At 44.1% G+C, this 6000-nt stretch overlaps 1 protein-coding gene across 2 annotated transcripts in view; it reads left to right on the top strand.

The window, feature by feature from the left end:
- The window catches only part of CDH13 (cadherin 13), a 1404901-nt gene that overhangs the window by 178342 nt on the left and 1220559 nt on the right, over positions 1 to 6000 (top strand). The window lies entirely within an intron of this gene.

Genomic DNA, 6000 nt, shown 5'->3' with positions numbered 1-6000 from the left:
GGGTGAAGGTAAGTAGATGTTTGAGAGTGTGTGTGTGAGTGTGAGTGGGTATTTGGAGAAGGAGGGGAGTGTAGACCCACTGCCCAGGGCCGGATCGCATGGCCCGTCACTCTGGCAAAGTGCTCTAAACTGATAGTGGAGGCCAGGGGAGGGACTGTGGGACACAGGAGATCGTGAGGCAGCTCATTGTGAGCACTGGTTGCTGGTGGTTGTCCCAGCGTCCTTCCCCACTCAACAGCATCTGCTTCAAGGTCAACGGTCTGATTCCCCAGAGTGAGGGTGTGGTCATTCTCTCCTAGTCTACCTTGGCACTGTGTCTCATGGTGAGCTTCCTGTTTTGACCATCTTGAACTTTGATGAGGTGTTCCTGTTACCTCTATGACATGGTAGACTTTTTGAGGGTTTCAACCATGTCTTGTTTGTTTTGGCAAGTCCAGGTCTCAGCCAGTGCCTGAGACTTGGCAGGAGCTCAATATTAATAAGACTAATGGGAATCTTTCTTCTTTTTTGTGAATATTCCCTTCAGAAGCATGTCTACCATGCCCCAAAGCCTTACTGTTCCCCCCAAATAGATTTTTCTTTAAAGCTTTCTTAATGATCAGCCACTAACCAGTTGGTCTTATCAATTTGCCTGGTCAGTCTGAGTTGATTGTAAATTTAGATGGTGGAGAGGGACTGCTTTGTGGTCCAGTAATTGGGCTTTCTTAATAGTGCCATTGGATCTGAGCTGAGTGGCAATGAAACAGCAAAGGGTCATTGCTTAGGCCTGGTCTGAGCCTTAGATGAGAGTGTCTGATTGATGGGAAGACTGTCTAATGCTCAGAACCAAATAAACACCATGGGAGAGCTGAAGAAATGTCCTGAAAGAGGATGTGCAAAAAAAGGGCATTTACTTATCATAGATTTGGGAGAGGAAACATAATAACCTTGGGGAGGCAGGGTGATAGAACAGTCGGGTGGCAGGTGGAGCTTTGGTCATCTCAGGCTATAACTCTGGCAAAATCTCACTAGCCCTTGCATAGTGGCATCTTGGACTCCTGCGGGGATCATTTGGGCTGTGAATTTCTGCAGCATCTGTGCACTGCCTCGGGAGCCATTTGGAAGAAGGATGCTCTGTGTACATGACACAGCACAGAGGATGGTTCCCATGTGACACACAATGGAATCTGAAGTGCTGGACGAATTGGATTAACAAGATTCAAGGCTGGAGAGAAATTGGGTCACATGCTGTCCCAGGAAGTGGGAAATCAAGCTGTCTGGCTCGGGCACAGTGTACCTGTGGATGGTCCACATAGGGAGGTGGTTGTCACGTCTGCAGGTCAGGGGCTATCCCAGGGTATGTGGGAGCACAGTGATGTTGGAAGGGTGTGGGGTGTAGTCAAGAGACTCATGTTTCAATGCTACCACTGCCACATGCTTGCTACCTGTTATGGGAACATGAATAGATTGAAGACCCCAGTCCCTCAGAATGTGGCTGTATTTGGAGATAGGGCCTTTAAAGAGGAAATTAAGGTGAAATGAGATCATAGAGGGGCCCTCATCCAATGACCACTATCCTTATAAGAAGAGGAGACTGGGACACAGACACACATGAGGGGAAGATTATGTTAAGGCATAGGAAAAAGATCTATAATTCAAGGAGAAGAGCCTGGAAGAGATCTTTCCCTCACAGCCCTCAGAAAGAACCAGCCCCACCAAAGTCTTGGTCTTGAACTTCTAGGCTCCAGAATTGTAAGAAAATAAATTTCTGTTGTTTATGCCCTGTGGTACTTTGCCATGGTAGCCATAGCACATAAATATACTACTTGAATGACCTTGGACAAGTTATTTCACTTTGCTGGGCCTCAATTTCTCCACCTGTAAAATGAATATACTATCACGCACTCAGAGTTTGGAAGAGGGCCTAATGAAATAGCATATGCAAATATTTTCTGTAAATGACAGATGTTGAACAAATGATTGCTATGATTTACAGTTTTCCTTGAGATTTCACCATTTACTCATTATTTATTCTTCAAATATTATTGAGTGCCTATCATGTGCCAGACACTGTTCTTGTGCCTGGGGTTACAGCTGCAGAAAATAAAGACAAAAATATCTCTGGCTTCCCGGAGCCTTGCATTCCAGCGGTTACTGGACAGGGGAGGTGGGAGAGTGAGAAACAGTGAACAACATAAATACGATATATGTTATACAAGAAAAGGATGGGTGCAGTGGAGAAAATAAAAGGAGGGAAAGGGACAGGGAGTGCTGGAGTGTGAGTGGTCAGGAATTTTAAAATAGTATGGTTGTAGAGAAGGGGAAATTTGGGCAAAGACAGGAAGTAAACGAGGGAGCAAAGCTGAGTAGACATGTGGGAGAACAATATTCTGCAAAGGGAAAATAGCATGTGCCAAGGCCCTGGGGCCTGGGTTGAGGAAGTTTCAGGTACTTGTAACCCCTAGAGCCCTGATTTATATGGTCTGGAAGGTGCTGGGCATTTTTAAAAAAAGATTTTAGAGAGAGAGAGCCAGCGAGCAGTAGGGAGGGGCAGAGGGAGAAGCAGAAGCAGACTCGATCCGGGGCTTGATTCCAGGACCTCGGGATAACAACCTGAGCTGATGGCAGACACTTAAAATTTTGTCCAATTAATCCAGTCGTCCCTAGAGGGTGCTGGGCATTATGGTAGCTGTGTGGTCAACACCTTTCTTTATCTTATGTGTTAACTGATATGGTCATTATCAAGGATGGTACTACTACCTGTGATTGGAGAATAGGTTTAGGGAGACTATCTTCTTGTTTGTTGGGGAGGGGACTCAAAGGAGTGGAACCAGCTCAGATAGACCTTAGCTGTCAGTGGGCCTCCTCTGTGAGGCATGCAATTCCTACAGTCAGGTGGTAAATAGCATCTCTCAGGGCCAAGAAACAAAAGAGCAGAGAGAGGGTCCAGGTGACCTGGGGAGCCTATAACAGAGATGGGATTTGCATATTTTTTAAAGGTTTATTTATTTGAGAGAGAGAGAGAGGGAGAGAGAGAGCTCGCGCGCGCGCACACACACACACACACACACATGGCCAGGGAGGGGCAGAGGGAGAGGGAGGGAATCTCAAGCAGACTCCCCCTGAGTATGAGCCAGACCCAGGGGGCTTGATCTCATGACCCTGAGATCAGGACCCTGGGATCACGACCTGAGCCAAAACCAAGAGTCCTGTGCTTAACAGGCTGCACGACCCAGGCACCCCAGGGGAGTTTGCATTTTTTTTTTTTAAAGATTTTATTTATTTATTCATGACAGACAGAGAGAGAGAGAGAAAGAGGCCGAGGGAGAAGCAGGCTCCCCGCAGAGCAGGGAGCCCGATGCGGGACTTGATCCCGGGACCCTGGAATCATGACCTGAGCCGAAGGCAGACGCTTAACCATCTGAGCCGCCCAGGCGCCCTGGGAGTTTGCATTTTAAAAGAGGACAGTCTGTATAAATTTGTAAGCTCAGTGAGAGAATGCTATTATAATTGGGTCCTCTCGAGGAAATTGCAGCCTCATGTACAAACTATAAATCACAGAGAAATAGGAAGTAAAAAAGAATAACAGTCACCCCCAGGTCCTGGCCCAAGTAGGTGTTTGATAAATGTTAAGTGGTGGAAAGAGTGACTGTTGAGTGGGAATTGCAACAATGAAAGAAAGAATGAACTACCACCATGTTTTTTCTAGTTATTTTTCCTGATCTGTTATATTTTTAAAAACTTTTTATCTTAAATTTTATATCCTGATTTTATAATCTTAAGAATAAAAGAAGTGCTTCTTTTTGTTATTATAAACTTCCCATAAATATTGCAGCATTATATTTCATTGAATGAATATATCATGATTTGTTGAAGCATCCATCCAGTATTAGCATGCTACTGTTGTTCCTCATATTATAAATAAGACTGTATTGAACATCTTTGTAATGCATTTTTCTTTTTCTTTTTTCTTTCCTCTTCCAACATTCTTAGGATGATTTTCCTGGAATCAATTCCTAGAGGTGGAAGAGAATTACTTTAGGAAAGGGTACAACTTCCTCAAGGCTGTCAAAATCAATCTGAATCGTCTTTATTTTATTCTCTATTGGATCACTTATTTCTCTCAGTTTTGTTTCCCCTGTAAATTGGACAAGCTTTCTTTCCATCTTTACCCAAGATGCTACTAAACACGTTGAACAGAACAGGTTCAAGGATATGATTTACCCCAGCTCGAAAGTTTTTATGTTTGAAATTTCCAATTCTATAAATTGTAATACTATCTTCCTTCATGTTAATTTAAAATTTTGTCCAATTAACTTGCTTAAAGGGGGTTGCCTGAGAATAGCCTTTGATGTCTAAGTGTGCAGCATGTGTTTTCCTAGTAGTGAGAATTTCTAAGCCTGATGTATTTAAAGATAGATTTAAAAAACATTTAGCACTGGTATCAGATTTATTTAGTTTTAATTGTTTTCTGTGAGTTGAATTGGTATGACTAGATTTGTGATGTTCTTTGCAAAATTCATTCCTTTTTTAGCAGGGCACATTTCACAATATAATCTTGAAATGGCTAGACATCCTTATCTTTTTTAATGGTTTTTAACTCCTATTAGCTATAATGGGATTTCCGCAAATAAATTGCTGCATTTTGTTGAAAGATGCTAGAACCCAGCCGACCCTCCCCCAAGCATGGGGGGATTTTGAGCCATACTCACACACATACCATTTTTCTTTCCTCAATGCAGCACAATTTTAAAACTCCGTTAAAGAGCAGGAACATATTTACCAGACAACGACGTGATTCTGGTTTTGAAGGCTGACAATGTGCTTCCATCAGTGCATTTGGCTGACTGGGAAAAACAATTCTTTAAAAGCTCCCAATAAATGACATAAATAAACCAGTGAGGAGCCAGGGGCCTGCTCACACTCTGCCGAATTATATGTCCCTGTGACAAACTGTTGTTTGAGGACAATGACAAACATTTCAGACCATCCGTGGAAGTCACTGGGGGGACTTTTGTTTCTCTCTAATAGCCCCTGAAGACTTTATGGCTAATAGTGTGTATAATGAGTCCGGTTTCTAGCCCCTGAGAGGAGAGGTTGGGTTGCTTTAGTGTGGGCAGGGAAGGCCTCTGAAGGTTTGCCCAGCAGTGGTGAAATTTGGTCTTTTGTAAGGAGGCACACAATGTCCTCAGCTGGGGAAGCTGGGGAGAGAGAGAGAGAAAGGGTGAGGGTCATAAGCCAAGATGCCAATCTAGCGCCTCAAATCTGGAGCCCAGGTCAGAATCAGGTGTCAGGTTTATTCAGAGCATCACAGCCAGAGAATGGAGGGCAAGTCCAGGGTGGTGATACTAGCCCAGGTGGAAGAGGGTTGGCAGATGCTGATGGCACACTCTGACCTCTAGGGGGTGCTCTAGTCACCTTCTCTTCCTTCTTTCCCTTGGGGATCTGTGCGTGGGAATCTCTACACAGCCGAAGGTCTGGGTGAGATTTCGGATCTCCATTTTAACAAACTCCTTGGGTGGTTCTGTGGCACGCTCAAGCTGGATAGACACTGCTCGGGTTTGGGCCTGCCTAGGAATGGGAAGGTGGTATCTCTTCCTGTGTCTGCATGGATCTCTGAACTAGGAATTGGGAGGCTAGAATATTTGTTTGTGGAACGTTGACATGCCACCCTTCCAAGTCTTGGCCTATTTATTTGTGAAGTCAGGGGATGGACCAGTGGCTCTCAACCCTGGTTGTGCAATGTAATCACCAAGGAAGCTTTGAAAAAATGGAAAAGCCTGGGTCTCCTCCCAGCTCCATGAACTGGAACATTTATCTGCAGGTGGAAACTGGGCATCTCTAGATTATTTATTCCAGCCCTGAGTCCTAGAGGAGTAAAGGCGTTTGGCCAAATTCTTCCTAAATACTTGTTTATACAGTTGGGCTTGAACTGAGGCCTTCTCTGTCCCAGAAGAGCTCATCATCATAATCATTGTAATAATAATAATAATAGTAATAGTAATAAAAGAGGAATCAGCA

The sequence above is a fragment of the Mirounga leonina genome, unplaced genomic scaffold (genome assembly GCF_011800145.1).
Source record: "Mirounga leonina isolate KUSES-001 unplaced genomic scaffold, KU_Mleo_1.0 Mir_180, whole genome shotgun sequence".
Lineage (NCBI taxonomy): Eukaryota > Metazoa > Chordata > Mammalia > Carnivora > Phocidae > Mirounga > Mirounga leonina.
Note: the sequence above shows the minus strand (reverse complement) of the source record. Positions and strands in the feature narration are given on the sequence as shown.